Source organism: Ornithodoros turicata, chromosome 2 (genome assembly GCF_037126465.1).
Source record: "Ornithodoros turicata isolate Travis chromosome 2, ASM3712646v1, whole genome shotgun sequence".
NCBI lineage: Eukaryota > Metazoa > Arthropoda > Arachnida > Ixodida > Argasidae > Ornithodoros > Ornithodoros turicata.
This window is the reverse complement of record NC_088202.1, coordinates 94,346,222-94,365,082: the sequence shown is the minus strand read 5'-3', so window position 1 is coordinate 94,365,082 and position 18,861 is coordinate 94,346,222. Positions and strand designations below refer to the sequence as shown.

Sequence of the window (18,861 nt, the reverse complement as noted above, 5' to 3'; positions counted from 1 at the left end):
AATTAGGTTGGGGTCTCGTAACTATTGAATCCGTGTGTATGTTTGTATGTGCCTATACGAGGCTCGGGAGAGGATGCAGTAACGCTTTGATTTGTTGTACTAATTAACGACTGCGAATCAGTCGTTCTGGAGAGAGTGTGATTACCGCTGATTGGTGGTACAAGTTTTGGGATGGACCCTAATATTTTGTGCTTTAAAAAGACTTGGTGTTTTTGTTTGTGTTTAATTAATGTCTGACCCACGGGAAAATCATCTTGTATGAAGGACCGTCCTGGTCCTATGTAAATAAATGTACATAGTCACCGCTTCGTCGCTCAAGTTCTTTGCAAGGTGTCCGACGCAAGAAAAGGAACCAACGTTTTCCCAAGAAGGGGAAAAACCAACTGGCGCAGTCGACAGGATTGCGGCTGGACTTTCTGCAAGGATGGATGGTGAGCTGCATTGAAGAGGACTATGTTGCATCGCCGTGGGACACAAAGACGAACCGTGCTGGCTTCGGGTGTGCCGTCTAGGACCATCGTGGTTTACATCTGCTGCATCGCCATCGGACGATCCGTCGCTACCACTCGGAAGGACGCCGAATAGAAAGTCTCACAGAGGAGAAACGTCTCGGAACGCAGCAAGGTTGTCGCACCGTCGTTGGGATTGCTGTCTCTACCCAGAGGAGTGAAAAGGTTCACAGGTGGGTGCCTCTATTCGTTACGGACTTTATCATGAGTGATGACCGGAGGGTATAACTTACGAAGTAGAGGTAAAGGTAACGAATTGAGAATGGAGGATCAGCAGAAAGAGTCCCAGGTGGTGGTGGTTGCGGAGACGGCTCCTAGTGAGGCTAGTTCTATGACGTCAGGGAGTGAGGAGATGAGATTGATGGAGATGAGGATTAAGCTAGCTGAGATTGAAATGCAGCGCCAGCAGCTGGTAGTAGAATCACAGCGTCTAGCTTTGGAAGGAGCCAGTGCCCATCGGGGTACGACGGTCACTAGTGGGGAGGAAGATAGAATGCTCAAATTTGCAAATTTGTTGAAGGGCGTACTTTCGCCAATGCCGACTCAGGAGTCGCTCGTGCCCGGGTGGTTTGAGGACGTGGAAGCCACTCTAGAAGCATATAATGTGCCTAAAGAATGGCGGGCTGGTTTGGTGCTGCCGCTGCTTAGCGAGAGAGCAAGAGCGTTACTGACAAGACTGTCCTCTGTAGAGAGAACGCAGTACGATAAATTGAAGTCCAAAATTCTTGAGGGCCTGCGACTATCGACGGCTGAGTACAGACGTCTCTTCCTGCAATCCAGGCGAAGTGGCAAGGAAACCTGGGATCAGTTTGCCGTAAGGATAGAAAACTATCTGAGTTATTACCTGCGCAGCTGTAATGTGAAAAGCATGGAAGAGCTGCAACAGTTGATGGTAGTGGACCGTTTGAAGGAATGCCTAACCCCAGAAGCGCGGGCGCATATAATCCTTAATGGTGGTGAAGGTCTTTTGAAGCCCAGCGACCTGGCAAAGATGGCTGAGAATTTTGATGAAAGTCTCAAGTGCAAAACGAATAGTAGCGGAAACACTGTTCCTAATAAGCATCGTGAGATCGTCAGTAGCAAAGCTAAATCGGACAGCAGCTTGAGACCTAACACGTCTCACGCGGGAGCGAGACCCAAGAAGGGGGGTTGTTATGGGTGCCATTCCCCTGATCATATTCTGAAGGACTGCCCGCAACGAAAAAAAGAACCGAAAGCGCAAACAAATGCAGTCAGTGTAGCTACTGTGCCGGAGGACAATGTGTTGGTTGCACGAGTAGCTGTACCTATAGCAGATAGGAAATTAAGCCACGAGCCGGCAGACGGTAGTGACAAGCTGCACTTTAATAAGCTACAGGAGGTGCAACTAAAAAATAGTGGCAGCACGTTCACTGCATATGTGGACTCGGGAGCGGAGATATCAGTGATAAAGAGGTCATCGGTGAGCAAATATGATACATCTGGATCTACGTTAAAACTAATAGGCGCGTTTGGAGAAGTAAAAACGGCCGAGTTGGCATACGTACCTCTCAGATTGGTTATGAGCACCACATATGTATCGTCGGAACAAGCCGATCCCGTCTTCCTGTGTGCATTAGTTGACAGATTAGCTGAGGGCACCACTGCGCTAATAACACCTGATGTGTATGAGCAGCTTCGGCGTACGTTTGATCCATCCGTTACCCCTAATGAAGGAGAATGTGTGAAAGATGATACAGTAGTCAGGGATACTCTGTTAACAGAAGTAGACGATATAAACTCTGATGAGGAAGACAACGGACTTGTCGAAGAGGATGACCTGGCACCGCGCATCTCTAGCTTGCAAGTGGTACAGAGTCGGAACACCGAAAGGCAGGGTAGTCGGGCGGAGTTCATAGAACTACAAAAGAATGACCCAACGTTAGCGGACGCATGGGATCAAGCGCGTGAGGGAACGCATGGTATGACGATCATCGATGGCCTACTTTATCATCAGGACAGCATAAACGGCCACACTTGTAAACAACTAGTCCTACCGGAGGAAAAGCGCGCAGAAGTCTTGCAGTTAGCGCACGACATACCGTGGGCTGGGCACCTGTCACAGAAAAAGACTTTGCAACGAATAAAGGGCTCCTTCTACTGGCCTGGAATTAGTGGAGAGGTAAAGCGCTATTGTCAAAGCTGCCATGGTTGCCAAATTAAGTCTCCTGCCCGATGGTCGGACAAAGTACCGATAACACCGATTGCACGACCTAGCGTACCTTTCCAAGTAGTTAATATGGACTGCATAGGACCAATAGATCCGCCGTCGTCTAAGGGACACAAGTATGCGCTTTGTGTAGTGGATCTTTGTACTCGGTGGCCCGAGGTAGTATGCCTGCGAACACTGACGGCCAAAGCTGTATGTAGTGCTCTACTTGAAATCTTCGCACGGTTAGGCGTACCCGAAACCATATGCTGCGATAACGGAACGAACTTTACAGCAAAGCTCACAAGGGAGTTTCTAGAGCGAATGGGATCCACACCCAGATTTTCTACCCCTGACCACCCTCAGAGTAATGGCTTAGTTGAGCGGTGGAACGGGACGTTTAAATCCATGCTGTTCCACGTAGTTGAGGAATACGGTAGAGACTGGGATAAACACGTGCCTTTCTTACTGTGGGCGTACCGGGAGGTCCCTAATGTAACAACGGGGGAGTCCCCATTCGAAATGATGTACGGAAGATCTCCGAATGGGCCGCTGTCTATACTACAAAAGACCTGGACGGAAGACTGGACCGTTCCAAATGAGCTAAACAAACCGGCCAGTGAGTACTTAGCAGAACTCCGGCATAAGATAAATGTCGCTGATGAAAGAGCACGCGCGGCAGTCGCCGAGAGTCAGGAACGGAGTATCACGCACTACAACCTACGCACTAGGGACAAACAGTTTTCTGACGGTGATCAAGTTATTTGGTTTGACGACAACAATGGGGGCAAACTAAGACCGAAGTGGACAGGTCCCGCGACGATCCTCGAGCGCACGCGGCCATACTCGTATCTGATTGAGTTTGAAGATGGTAACCGAAAAACTGTGCACGCTAACAAACTCAGGCCATACTATGCAAGAGCGAACACGGTAGGCGTTATCTTTGACGAGGATAATGATTTTGGGAAAGTAGAATGGGTTCCTAGAAGAGAAAATGGAAGTCAGGAGCTAACGCTGACTACAGATGACTTGACTCATCAGCAATTGGAAGAACTGAGGTCAGTTATCAACAAGTACAAAGATGTCTTTGGGCAGACCCCAGGAAGATGTAAAATAGGATACCATTCAATCAAGGTTAAGACCGGTGCAGAACCGCAGAAGGCCTATCCTTATCGAATACCAATGGCACTTCGGAAGGAGGTAGAGAAGCAGATTCATGAACTGCTGGAGTGGGGCTTAATCTATCCCGTTGAAAGCAAATATGCACATCCGATCGTGTGTGTATCCAAAAAGGACGGGGGAATGCGTCTATGTGTTGATTATAGGAAATTAAATGCCATCACCGAACCGGATGCTTTTCCTATGAGTCAAGCTAATGAAATTCTCTATCAAGTAGCTGGAGCAAAATTCATAACCGTCATTGATATGCTGAGAGGCTACTGGCAAATTCCTTTGGAGAAGAACGCAGAACACTGCACAGCTTTTGTAACGCATCAAGGACAGTACGCTTGGCGCGTAATGCCGTACGGACTAAGGAATTCCGCCTCCACGTTCCAAAGAGTCGTTAATGAAGTTTTGTTACCTCATCGTGATTACGCATGCGCCTACATTGACGATGTTGCTATATTCTCAGAGACATGGGAAGACCATATACGGCATCTTGGCAAGGTACTTAACGCAGTAGCAGATGCTGGTTTAACTATAAATGTAAAGAAGTGTAAATTTGCACAGAAACAAGTGCACTTCTTGGGACATGTGGTTGGGTCTGGCACTCATGCACCCGACCCTGGTCGGATCAAAGCAATAGAAGAAATTGCTAGACCTGAGACAAAAAAGGATCTACGAAGTTTCTTAGGCCTATGCAATTATTACAGAGATTATGTGCCAAACTTCTCGGGGGTGGTGTTACCTTTAACGCAGTTAACCTGTAAGCGTATACCGCAAAAACTACCTTGGACCACAGAAGCAGAAAAGGCATTCTGTGAAGTCAAAAGGTGTTTGGCTAGTGCGTCTCTACTTTACGCTCCTGATCCCGGAAAGGGCTACCTTCTTGCCACCGATGCCTCTGATTACGCAGTAGGGGCATGTTTGTCACAATTGGGGGATGATGGGAAAGAACACCCTATTGCTTTCTTGAGCAGAAAGCTGTCTCCAACCCAGACCCGCTGGGCAACCATAGAACGAGAAGCGTTCGCTATTATCTGGGCGCTGCAGCGACTAGAGACGTGGCTGTTTGGTGCTATGATCACCATAATAACAGATCACAACCCGTTGAAGTACTTGACGCTAACGACACCACACAGTGCTCGGCTGACGCGATGGGCCCTGGCTCTACAAAAGTTCAACGTCACTATCGTTCATAAACAGGGAACATTAAATGCCAACGCGGACGCCCTGTCCAGACTGACAACCGCCACTGAGTGCTCTACTTAGTACATTGCTAGCTCAGGTTTATATTTGAACATGCAACTCCGGTCATGACAAATGATGAGTCTCGACGACGAGGCACCTTGAGTCATGTGAACGGACTGAACTGTAGCCGATTGTGAACTCTGCTCCGAAGTTGCAGCTGTGCTCTGTATTTAATTGTGCTGCATTTTATTATAAGATATGCATCACACTTGCGTTGGGGGTGTCAGGCACAGCTCCGTGGCCCCAAAGCTGCACGCTTTAGTTGTTTGTATGTCGCTTCCGATATACTCCAGTGTATTGTTTACGCTGCGTATTTGTCCTATTATGCGACACGAAGACACGAAGCCAGGCCGACCTTCAGTGGCACCAACCTTGTGGAAGAAAAGGCAGACGTCCTTCCCGACGGCCTTTGTTACAGAGATTTGTGGACGCTGCCCTTGATACCGGGCCAGCCTCCTAATCCTTTAAGTGGTTTTCGTGGAACTTTGACGTGAGAATTAGGTTGGGGTCTCGTAACTATTGAATCCGTGTGTATGTTTGTATGTGCCTATACGAGGCTCGGGAGAGGATGCAGTAACGCTTTGATTTGTTGTACTAATTAACGACTGCGAATCAGTCGTTCTGGAGAGAGTGTGATTACCGCTGATTGGTGGTACAAGTTTTGGGATGGACCCTAATATTTTGTGCTTTAAAAAGACTTGGTGTTTTTGTTTGTGTTTAATTAATGTCTGACCCACGGGAAAATCATCTTGTATGAAGGACCGTCCTGGTCCTATGTAAATAAATGTACATAGTCACCGCTTCGTCGCTCAAGTTCTTTGCAAGGTGTCCGACGCAAGAAAAGGAACCAACGTTTTCCCAAGAAGGGGAAAAACCAACTCTGATCTCCACATGATCCGCTCGAACCACTGATGAAGCAAAAAAGTAATCGCAGCCTGCGCAACAGACCAAGCTATTGCAGCTGTGTCGTCTGCTGCAAAACGCAAAGTGATCTGCGAAAGAGTGACAGTGACGGCGATGTCTCCGCCCTCACTTAACGTCGCAGAAAAACGTCATAGCCATTCAGGCAAACCCTTATCACTGTATGTTTTACTAGCTTTGTTTTCTTTTTCGCTTGCAAGGTGCTTGGGGCATCACCACGACATATCGGCGCTTATTGTACTGGTGAAGGCCAAGAGCCGTGTCCAGCAGAAGAGACAGTTTTAGTGAACCGTACGTTAGCGTCTTTGCGTACGTAAGGGATAGCGTTGATGGTTCTGCGCAAAGCGCGAAGCTCTCTATGTTTTGCGCGTGCGCAGAACCACCAACTCTATTCCTTACGTACGCACTAAACGTACTAAAACTCACTAATGAAAGGAGTGATACGGCGAACGACTCTGAGCACAAGAAGGAAGAAAAGAAAGCAAAAAAAGAAAACAAAACAAAGATCGTGAAACATACCGCGGTAAGGGTTCCCACCATCGTGTATGATGGTTTCCTGTGACGTCAAGTGAGGGCGGATATATCAACCTCGCTGACGTTCTGTTGGCGCTCACTTGCGAGTTACAGCAGATGGCAGAGGTCAAATAGTTAGGTCTGTAGCGCCCTCTGCGATTACTTCTGTGCTTCATCAGTGGTTCGAGCGCATCACCTGGACATCAGGTTTTAATATCACGATTGCAATGTGCCTCCAAAAGTCATAATCAAAAAGTTGATTAGACAATATCTGTTAATTAGTTCCCCAATTGAGAAAAACATACGGATTCATAGTAGTAGACGCGTCGAGTAATCCAATGACAAAAGCAAAAGCGCCCTAAACCAACTACACTTCTTATTAAAATTTGTTGCAGATAAAATGAAACACCCTGTATGTGCTTGAAAGCATATATTACATGCAAAAGCTCCCCTGCCTGCGTGCTTATCCTGCTACGTGATGGCTTCAATCACAAGAAGAAAGTAGCCCAGCCCAGGCTGAAGATGCTACTTTATTCTTCGTAATTTTTGCTTGATGACTCAACAAATATCTTCATTTTTATTCTTGATGTTACACTCACAGCGTGCTTCTGCAAAAACTTTCAATAAAGACACTTCCAACTGGTATCCAGGGAAGACCGACTGCGTAATGAAGTCAATAAATACTAGATACTAAACGACAAAAGAGAAAGAGAAAAAAAAACTTTTCTCTAAACGAAAATTTCTTATTACGCGTGTGAACGCAACTGAAGCGTTGCACGTTAGTTTAGTGGAAATTGCTCGCTGAGTAGCACCGTCTTTTGACCGCAAAATAACGCAAAACCCTCCAAGTTCCATGCCATGTTATAATTTGTGACACCCTTTGCGACGGCGAATACTCACGGGCTCGACGCGTGTTCTGACCCCGCATATGATTTCATTATGACAGCTCTCAAAGTATCGCCCTCCACTAGTGACATACGACAGAGATCTAAGTTGAAATGAATATCCGCGCGACAGAAGAGACATTCAGACGGGTGCGTTATTGGACAGTTTTTCACTCCCTTCACCTCTTAGCAATTTCCCTTCCAAAAACGGATTGCAATCGGTTCGCGAACGACAACGGAACGAATATAACGACGTACGCCTTCCAGCAGGTCACGATTTACTGGGGGACGTTGGAAGGACGGCCGACTATCTACGCTGACAATCTAGGACGAGGCCTCCCGCCGCTTGCATGGCTGATGAACGACGGGTGCCGTCAAAGTATGGAAAAAAGAGAGAGAGAGCGAAAAGGATTTCGGGAGCCCAGATGCCGCTTATGATACCGTGGGGAAGTGTAATTTCCGTCCCCCCGACGGACGACCATGTCTCGTTTTCCCCATTTTTATGTCAACGTTTTGAATTATTTTCCTTATCGAGTTATGCTTGCAATTTACTTCGCTGACGTTGCCGTTCAATGTTTAAAAACGCTCTGTCGATTATATCGGGCATGCGTGTTTGACGCTACAGTGTCTGCTCGGTGAGTAATGGCGGTTTGATTGATGAGTACCAACCTTACAAGCACTGTTTATACCGGCGCAGTTGTAATAAACATCGAGTTCGTGTGACTTGCTGAAAAATCTTAATTCACAGGCGGCACACTGGCTCGTGCTCAACGTTGCTAGATCTGCCAGACCATCTCAACTCAGCTACTCTATACCGCACTACCAGTTGTTTGAACTGTATCTATTACAGCTGCCACCTCGCTATATTTTTCAATGCCAATAGTCTAGAATGTGAGTAGAGCTACCCCCCTCCCCCCACCTCCACAAAAAAGAAAGAGAAGCTGTGTTCATTTATGTTGTTATGTATCCATGAAAGTACCTATAAACTCGGTACATAAACCAAAAGTATCAGCGGTGTCTCGTATGTGGAGGGGGCCTGAGCTTCGATTTTATATGCACAGTGCGTCATGTAGCACAGGTGGTTCCATAAGGTTCCGGCCCGACCAACTTTTAATAGTCATAGAGACGAAACAAGTGTATCACTTTTCGACATAGTTACCGACATAGTTACCCTTAACTTCGATGCACTTTTGACACCTTTCAACCAGCATTCTTATACCCTTGAAAAAACAGTCCGAAGTTTTGTCCGCAAAATGCTGGAAAACTGCCTCTTGCACCTCACTATCGTTTTGAAATCTCCGTCCTCTGAGATCCCTCTTCAAGTTTGAGGACAGGAAGTAGTCACTCGGTGCCAAGTCTTGACTGTAGGGTGGGTGGTGGATTTCTTCGAAGCCGCACTCCTTCAGTGCAGCCTTGGCAACAGAAACCGTGTGGACAGGGGCATTGTCCTGGAACAACCGGACACCTCGACTCAACCTGCCGCGCCTGTTTTCCTTGATGGCGCTTCGCAGTCGGTGCAGGAGTGAAGCATAATAAGTCGCATTCACTGTGGTGTTCCTCTCTTTGAAGTCGATGAGGAGGATCTCGTGACAATCCCAAAATATTGTTGCCATGATTTTCTTTGTGGATTGTGTGACCTTGGCTTTTCTTGGGGGTGCTTCTCCTGGTTTGCGCCATTCCATCGACTCCTTTTTCGAAAGGGGATCATAGTTTAGCACCATAGTCTCATCCCATGTGACAATTGACTTCAATATTTCTTCTTCGTTCTCTTGACAGAGCTCCAAAAGCTGTTTGGCACAGACGACGCGCTGTTGCTTTTGAACTGACGAGAGAAGTCGTGGCACCCATCTCGCACTGACCTTTTTCACGTGAAGGCCCTCGCCGGTGATGCGAAAAACGGCTATTTTGGAAAGCCCCAGCCTTTCTGAGATTTCCTTCACCTTCAGACGCCTGTCGCTCAGCACTTCCTCCTCGACAAGAGACAAATTTTCTTGTGTCACCACTTCCACTGGACGACCATCGCGTGGATCATCTTCAATGGACTCTCGCCCCAGTCGAAACTGCTTAGCCCAGTCTTTTACCGTTGTGTACGACGGACAGGCTTCCCTGTACACGTTGTCCAGTCTCGCTTTAATTTCTCTAGGCGAAAGTTCTTCTTTTGTCAAGAATTTTATCACAGCGCGGTACTCGATTTTTTCCATTTTAACTGAAGAGTGCACCCTGGCTCTTTGAAATGCCGCTCTCCAACCGACAAAAGCATGGAGAAGGTTGAGGGTGGTGCTCCGGCCCTCCAGCAGACGCGTTTTCTACCTCGGGCCGGAAACTTATGGAACCACCTACAAGCGAGAACGTGCAGTACCTTATTTGTATCTGTTCGTATCATGCGTGTTTTCTAGAATAGCTGCTAGAATTGCAACGCATGCGAAATTGTTCTCCTGAATGTGTTGCATACGTGCATGTGGTATATGTGCATATACGGAAAGACCACACATAAAAGCACGTTTCAAGTGTGGACATCGCAGTGATGTTCTATATCGTAGGCCATACAAAGCAATATAGCTTCAAACGGATGCTTAAGTGTGCAAAATAGAAAGACAAGAAGATCTAGCAGATTGGTCTCTTCATCTGCCACCTCGTGTTTCGGTACAGGAGGAAGTAGACGTTGCACCTTGGGTTGCAAAAGCAGGAAGTGATACACTGCGCTGCATTGCTACACTTCGCACACTTCGCATTGCACTACTTCGCTGCATTGCTACAAAATACGATTGACCGTCTGAAATATATCAAGCCAATTCGGCTTCCTTGAAGACGGACACAACATCGACCCGCCTAAACACCAATCGTAGTTCCTGGTGTGGACACTACAATGAATTATATTGAAGAGTTCTCAAAATTGTGGTAGATTTACTTCATGCAATAATGCAAAGTGCCTTGTGCACTGTAAAAATTGCATAGTACTTATAATGTTCTGTTTTTCTCGATCAGTGCAAACTGCTTGACGTTTCGCTTGATGTTTGCTTTCCACTATTTTTTCACGAGTAGGTTTCTCTTGTCCCGCTTTCGTCTTCTGTTGCTTCTTTTGGTTACTCTTTCGTCTTCATCTTGTTGTTTTGAAAGAGTACTGTCAGCGATTTTTTCAAATGACAACACTACAGTCCACAAACAACGTCTACAATCAGTACAAATAAGCTGAGGTGTGAAATGAAGTTTGATTATAGAAAAAAAAGGGAAGATATTGACCTGATATTGAATTGCGAAATGAACTTGTAGCGTCACTCCATTGTCCGCTGTAAAATCAGCAGTGGTATGCCGATCGTCACACGACGAGTTTTGTATTGTATTGGTTCTTCACGTGCCACCACACATAGCAAGGCTGCTACCTAACGGCGCATGGAATGCCGTTATAAAACGTGCACAATTTCCTGTCTATTTCGTTGTTGGTTCGCTTGTTGCGTAAAATTTGGAACGCCACCGATACGAGAATTTCGATACTGTGGTATTACACTTCGGAGCACAAGCAGGCGACTCTGCGTAGTTCTTTTTGTGTGTTTGCTTGTTTGTTTGTTTTTGCCATGTGCTTCCCTAAAGTTTGAATCCCGTTCTTAATTTTTTTACCGTATGCTAAGCTTTGCGTGCATTATTTGTTGCGCCGGACTATCCTAGGAAGTCTGAAACATAAGCGGTCGACACTAAATGAAGGACAGGCATCGCAAAAGCGAGAATATTCCCGCAGAATCGTTTCTAAGCGTCAACAATATGGCTGCAATGCCTGGCTGACTTTTCACCGCCGTGATGTGTGCGCTGCTCCTCGCAACCGCTCACTTCCCAAGTCGCAAAAGGTTTGATGTCGGAATAAAATTCCGTCTTGGCAAGTCGGGAAAAGGGGAAGGTTCTTGGCGTTATGGAGTCCGCGCCTGATGTCCGGACGGTTAACATCATCGATCACAACTGACTCGCGGCCGCTGTTATTGTGTTCGTGACGGGAATCATAAATGGTCCACAGAGGAAATGATGAGGTATCATGCACTGAAGTGAGCCTTCGAAGCAATGCCGGTGTTTGCTCTTCGCCATGATGGAGGGATTGAAGGGGGCTCTTGCGGTCTTAACATAAGCCCGCGCTATGATGGTCATCGTTGGAGGCATTATCTCCGGTCAGCAAAGCAGCCTCAAGGTGAAGTTTCAGAAGTAGGGGAGGGGGCTGATTTTCTCCTCAAATACTACAAAAAGCAAATAGAGCGGGAAACCAGTCAAACGCTAAAAGGTCTCCGTGAGGTTTAGGACGTAGAGTTTGCTTTGATAGCTTTAGTGATGAACTGAGGAGTTTGATTGCTGACTGTGGTTGGCGGTTCTTGAAAAGCTCTTTTGAAGAACCTCTCACAGTCGACATTGACACGGCCGTTGCTTGGTGATCCACATAGCTGAAAACTCATTTCATGTGATTCCCAAACATAAATAATGAAAACCAAGTCTACGCAGCATTTATTGTAAACCACGCTCGTTCGCGCTTCTGCTTAAGCAAAAGTAAGTAGGAATTCGATGTCTTATACTTCCCCAGCGTCCCATGTGCTACCATGCGTCTTTAGCTTGACTCTCTTTAATAACTGAACGTCGCACATGGCTTCTCAAAGGGAAAACATTTATTACGGCGATCCGTACTACAAATTCGTGCAGTTTTTTTTAGCTGCGTAGTACTTCTTGCGCTTATTTAGCTGCGTAATAAGACCTTGCGCTGCTCGTAATTGGAAGCGTATCTCGCAACCGGCAGCAGATTAATCAGTCTATTTTAAAATGTCAAAGCGTATGCCCTGCCTTTGAAGCAATCCGCTCTTCGCTTTCTTTTGTTGACAAAGGTACGTAATATAGCTGAGGCACCGGTACGATGTATTCCCATTTTCCATATATCTTTATTCTCTTCGCCGCAGGCATTCTCGGCGCTGATCGGGAGGTACGCTGCAAGAGGGAACGTGTTAGCAACTGCGTTTGGTTCAAACGGATATGCTACGTATCTTGACGCCATCTCCACAGTGTCATGCTGTTGTAAAATAGTATTTTCATTGTGTTTCTATAAGTTTTTACAGTTTCCTTCATCGTACAAAGCAGCAGACACTATAAAAGGTGATTCATGCATTTGCTCTACAGGTGGTGGTCACGTCTCGCCGAGGTTGGATGATTTTTCTCTGAAAAGAAAGTCACGTTGGACAGGAAACTTATAGCCCACAATTGTGCAAGACAAGAAGGAAGTTTAAGCGGTACTTATCCGTTACGAGACTTAGAGTGCACCGCACCGAAGTCCTTGGCTGTAGATCATCAGTGAGAAAGACGTGAGAGAGAATGGGAAGAGCGTGGTCAGTTCTCCGTCCCCCTTGTACTTCATGCACTCTATCTCAAGAGAGAGTCCTGCCAGCGTGGTGTAACGTTAGCATCCCTGACCGGAAATCAGGAGAGTCTAGGATCGCATTTCCAGTTATTTCTAGTAGCTCTAGTTATTTGCATCCATCAAGTACCTTGATTGTAGATCAAACAACCGTGTTGATGCCCCAGGCTATGTTCTGACGAAAGCATGCAGAGACAGCTAAACGGGGTGCTTTCACCATCCATCAATCATGATGATGGGCCCCAAACCGCAGACTCTGACGCACCATCCTCAACATGCGTGATTTTCTTTTTTCTTGAGTAAGAAAATATATCTGAACCCACAAATGGCGAATTCGACCAGCTCATGTCAAGCGGCCTTTTTTGCTCCGTGGCTGAGAACGCGTGTTTCGATGGTTGATCCGGAGTGGGTTCCCACGTTTCACTGGTAGTTCGCGGCCAAGTCGCTCCACGTCGGAGCGCTCTTTCTTGCTGCCGCCGAAAGCTCGAGTAAGGCCGGAACTCCTACGAATCACTGCTGTTAACTTCCGGATCTTGCGGCTGAGCAACAGCAGTTGAGCCGGCTCGCTGAGTTTCGCGGATGTGGGCGACGACTTCTGCCAAGTTCTTCGTCGGATGCCAGAGCGTGGCTGGTTTTCGCTCGTGGATTCGGATTCCGTCCCTCTGTGTCGGGCATTGTTGCGGATTTGGGAGCTCGCTTCGGATCGACCTGCCGAACGCGCCGTTGGGAGGATCACACCAGACTGACAGCGTGTTACTGTCCAAGTTACAAGAACGGTTTTGCTGGTTTCTCCAAGTGGTATCGAACAAGCTTCGGAATGGCAGCAAGTAACTTTAAAGACAGGACAAAAACGAATGTGGTTTTATTTCCCGTTGCTTGCAAGGTTTCGATGCCTGAGTGATTCACTTTTGTAAGTCGGAGCTTGGTTTCGTCCTAGGCGCCAGTGCGAATTAAATCGATGAGCGCTCCACGTGATAACTATTTGACTATTTGAGGGCGACATCAAAAAACGCCTCGTCAGTTTGTCTAGAAAAGCGTCACTTATTTGAAAAGACTGGGAAGCATTAATTTATTACAAATATGTTGATTGACATGTGGATAAAAGCCCCGAGGAGAAATACACAAAGTGCACACACGAAGCATCCCATTTCGCTGCCTCGTATGGCTGCCTAGGTTTTATGTCACCCCAGAATCCCGTCCCAGGATTCGCCAGGAAGAATCCCGAAATCGTGGTATTGAGAAAATCACCTGGGATCCCCAAAACTATGTATGGCGGACGCTTCTCTGTCGTCAGAGCTTCACGCAGAAGCGCTCTACAGCAGCAGCCGTTAATGGCTCAATTTCGTGAAGGTACTGTCCGTATGTCGCATCGCCGGAACCTTTCTCTACACATGGCGCGAGATGAAGCGAAGAAACGAGGAAGATCCAGTGGTTTATCCGACGGAAATGCGTTCGCATTAAAACGTGGAAACCCTTTGGGAACTCCCCTTGGCAGGACCTCGATATTCCCAGAACTATTGCTAACGGTACGACGGGACAAGCGCAAGCATGCCTCAAAAATCGTACTGCCCTCGTGTCAAAAACGAAGAGCAGGAACTACCCGTGCCAAACATCCCACAGAAACCTTCATTGGGAAATCTCCGATCTCGAAATTCATGTTCTCGAAACATTGAAAATCAAAAAGAATGCTGGATTGCTTCATAAGATGATACGCTGCGTTAAGAACATAACATCACTATTTAACCGCTCAAATTCACGTGTTTTCGATGTCTGTCCAAGTCGTATTAGCGAACGAAAGCCACACTGTAGCAGCCGTTAGGCTTAGATGGGCATACACGACAGAGCGCAGCATGTTGGTTACTCTATTACTAGGTTAATCCAAGTTCGGTGTTTGCATTTTTATATCCAGGTTAGTCTCAGTTCGCCGTTGGCAGTTTCCCAAGCGCGATTGTGAATGTTATAGTCAGAGAACATTTATTTACAGTAGTTTATTTTGAAACTGGGATTTCAATCACTTTATTTCGAGGTACACCCCTCCCCTTCACAACGCTGCACAACCCTTCACACGACCCTACACAACGCTACACAAGGCAAGACAGTATTTGCAGCCAAACGAGCCTTCCCGGCTTACTTCGATTCAGCTTGGCGGCGCTATCTCGCAGCCTTCTTTCGCTGCCACTGCTTCGCACATCTTTCATAACTCATGGCGGGATGACGCCGAAATAAATCATGTAAAAATAAAACGTTCAAAAATAAATCTCTTAAATATCAAATTTGCAAAATAAACTCTTCAATATAAATCATGAGAAAATCCACGCTGTCGAAATAAACTCCGAAAAACAAACTTTGAAGAATAAACGCTTCGAAATAAATCTTTTAACATCCATCGTCCCTGATTGGTGGACAGCCGACGTCTCTACCCTCCTCGCGTTTGGGGCTAGCCAGGCTATAACTGTCGACGAGGATTTCGGTACACCGGAAGTAGGTTGTCTGTCTGTATGTGATCCGTGACAAGTTTTGCCAACTTAGTAGGGGGGCGGGGGGCTGATATCATTCGGAATGACGGATGCCCGGGAGCGTATTATTCGGTGAAGTTCTGTTTTAGCAGTGCAAGTAACGCGCGACATCGGTGTAATATAGTCTAATATAGAGCCGACTATCAGGAGAGTTTGGCCATTCTTTGGTATATTTTCTGATTTTGCGTTTCTCTTTTTCGTGTGCGTGCGCGCTTTACTGACATTTCTTTTACCAGTGCGAATGACCGTCGCCGCGCAATCCGTCCACAGCGCTCAGCTGACTCAAGGATCAAGAGCATGCCTGGGTAAATTACTTCTGAAATGTAATTAAATTACATTACTCCAGTTAGAATTTAATTAAATTACATTACTCATTACTGCAATTGAAACGTAATAAAATTACATTACAATTACTACGAAAAAGTAATGACATTACAAAGTCATTACTTTACTATTATTGGCATACATGTTCCCGAGTTTGTGGAAGGCACAAGGGACACACAAGTTGACGAAACTTGCCTTCCCCGAAATTCGAGGAAAAAAATGTATGCTTACAATTAGCTTGTACTCTTCTATTTGTCTCTTCTACATGTCATGCTAGTGTGCCACGTATGACGTATCGTTCCACAATGTAGAGACGAAGGAAACACAATGTATCACGACAACAGGAAGATTGTCAGGAGGATGGGGCCCGCAAACAATGATTCTCGAGGGCTACAAACCGTTGACCTAACAACGTTTGTTTGTGAGTGCCCTGCCTAAGGCAACTGGCTCGTAGAAGGGAATTGACGTTCCACGTGCCGATTGAGTGCGTCACCGTTCATAGTGCCGTTGGAATTCTTTTCACTTGCCAGTCCCCCGACTCTCTTTCTGCCAAGTGCCAACACAGAACACACACTCGATTCTTTTGTAAAAAGTAATGCGTAATGTCATTAAAATTACAGCCCAAATGTAATTAAATTACATTACAAATTACCTAATGTCAAAAGTAATGCGTTGCATTACAAATTACCACAAAAAGTAACTCATTACTGTAATTTCAATACAGTAATGCTATTACTACCCAGGTATGATCAAGTGTGCGTGTCCTGTATTCATACGCGCATCGTCGTCATCACTTTTAAGCTGGATACTTCAAAATCCTAAGTTGTTATGTAATTGATAGCAATACAAACATGAGTAAGAAACATCATCATAGCATGTTTCGCCGAAAAGAATATCGTGTCGCCCATACGGCTATCACTACTATGATACGGAGCATTACCTTCCTAAGCCTAACCATGATTTATTTTAACAGCGTTTATTTTGAGGACGTGTATTTTTAAACGGTTTATTTCAGAAAATGGATTTCGAAGGGTGGAAGTTTAAGCGTGGATTTTTAAATGTTTTATTTTAAAAGATTTATTTCGGCGTACAGCCTTCATGGCGCGCCCACGTAGACACGTCTGAACCTGTCGACCACCACAGCTGCACCAGGCTCGAGCAGCTCCCCACAGAGCCCATAGTTTGAGATAATTCATACAACACGGGGCAAACCACCAATGAAATTACGTGGTAGATAGTATGCATAACCAGTCGGCCAATCAGGAGCTTCAATGTTTGGCTGGCCTTTCGGTCGGTCCTGTCTACCATCGACTTCTACTGGATTTCGAAACTATGCTGAAACCGCCGAGACGCTGCACGCACATGCGCGCGTGCTAAATGCGATTTCAAAACGTTGTCGACCAATCGGAGCGCGTGCAGAGTTTCGGCCAATGGGCTTGCAACATGGTGTATGGACGCAGTGGTACGTACTCTACAGCTGCGCCCGCGGGTACCTGAGGAGGACTGGCTGCACTGCCGACTCGGAAGCGCCGATTGCCGACGGCATGACCCGTGGCCGCGTCGCACTTTCCACGCGCCCTCTCCTTTCCTCTACACTCACCGTGCATGTGCGCTGCGGCTACAGATAGACCCCACCGCGATTCTTGCGTAGCGAGAACTAAATACTAACGCATTAAAAAATGAGGCGCGATGCAGGTTGGTCATTTCAGAGTCACGTCGGCTGTGACGTTGGCGTCATGTGCCTCAGACAAAAAAAAGACAAAGCAGCAGCAGGATAGTTTCATTTTAAATCGAACAAAGTGTGCAAGTCGTATTTTTTAATTCGCCTAGAAAAAATATATGTTAGATGACAGCTCAAACGACGCAATTCGCGCCACGTGCGACGCTCGTGCGTGGAGTAGTTTCCGCGTGGGAGAGGAGGAAAGTCTGCGGCTGCTTGAGCGCGCTTTCTTCTGGACCGACTTTGACTAGATCTAGCACCGCTGATTTTATGCCTAGGAACTGGAGGTTTTTTTGTGATTGTAGGCTGCACCATAGACACTGTCGACAGCCGACCACAGAATTCTGAGGAACACAGATTTTCTGTTAAAAAATGCCAAACTTGAAGTAAACGTTCAAAAAGGCCAAACTTTGTTACCAATTTGCTTCATGACGGAACGTCTGAGGACATCGAGCTTCGTGCCATTGGATGGGACGTTGAAATAACTTTCGTGCTGTATAAAGTTCATTTTTCTCAGTCCAGTGCTTTCTGTGTTATTAGCTTGAGAATCGCACATGGTAGGCCAAAATTGCCAATGTTGGATCTCAATTTTCTCAAAAATGCCATCTTCGATTTCCTTGATTATTTTTGAAAAGGTGGCGTCATGTCTCTACTTTAGACCCCAAGTGAGACAATCTTTTATTTTTACCTGAGAGACGCGCAGCGATTTTTTTGGTCAGGCATGGTCCACGGGACTGCAGCCTTGCGCGCCCCATCCACGAGCATGCGACCTTCAGCCTCTTCTTTGCTACAGGTCTCTCGCTGACGGAGTAATCAAGGACCGCACTGCGTGAGCTTGTTGTAGTATCCCCAGAGCATTACTTTACGTTTACCCAATGGTCTCCCAGTTCCGTCAGGCTCATTCAAACCGTGGGAGAGTACATGAGTTGCCTGTGCGCCCTTGACGAGAAGCCCACAGATCCGCGTTCGCCCACAGAGTCCGCGAAGATACCGACAAAGTAGTGAGAAGAAACGAAGCGCTTCGTAAAGATCTTTATCCAGTGGTAACATCGTAGCTTTTGTTTCAGGTTGCCGCCAGTCCCCCAGGCAGTGTGAAAGTCACATCCTTTTCATTGGTAAAAGAACGTTGTGGAAGTTTCGAAAAACGTAAAATGTGCCCATTGCGAGACCCCTGCAGATGATGGCTGCCAGCATTGGATTAGTATTATCCGAAAGCTTTACAGGACCTTTCACATGATATAAAGTGACTGGGTTCAAGCGCATTTTTCGTCCGCCTAGTATCACAAAACCACGAGTGGTACGCGAAAATTTTGCATGTTCGATCTTAATTATTTCTAAAACGCCAGAATATTTTTCACGATTTATTCCACAGAGGCAGAATTACGCCTGTACTTTGCGCTGTTGGTAAGGTAGGTACCTTTTCTCTTTTTGATTGATACGCTGGGCTACCTTTCCGTGGAGCGTGTTTTCCACCCAAAAGCGATCCTCGTATGTTTACGAGCGTGCTTTGCTTCGTTTGCT

General features: G+C 46.4%; 1 protein-coding gene across 1 annotated transcript in view; it reads right to left on the bottom strand.

Annotated features, from left to right (window-relative positions):
* The window catches only part of LOC135385811 (hemicentin-2-like), a 384,675-nt gene that overhangs the window by 217,351 nt on the left and 148,463 nt on the right, over window positions 1-18,861 (bottom strand). The window lies entirely within an intron of this gene.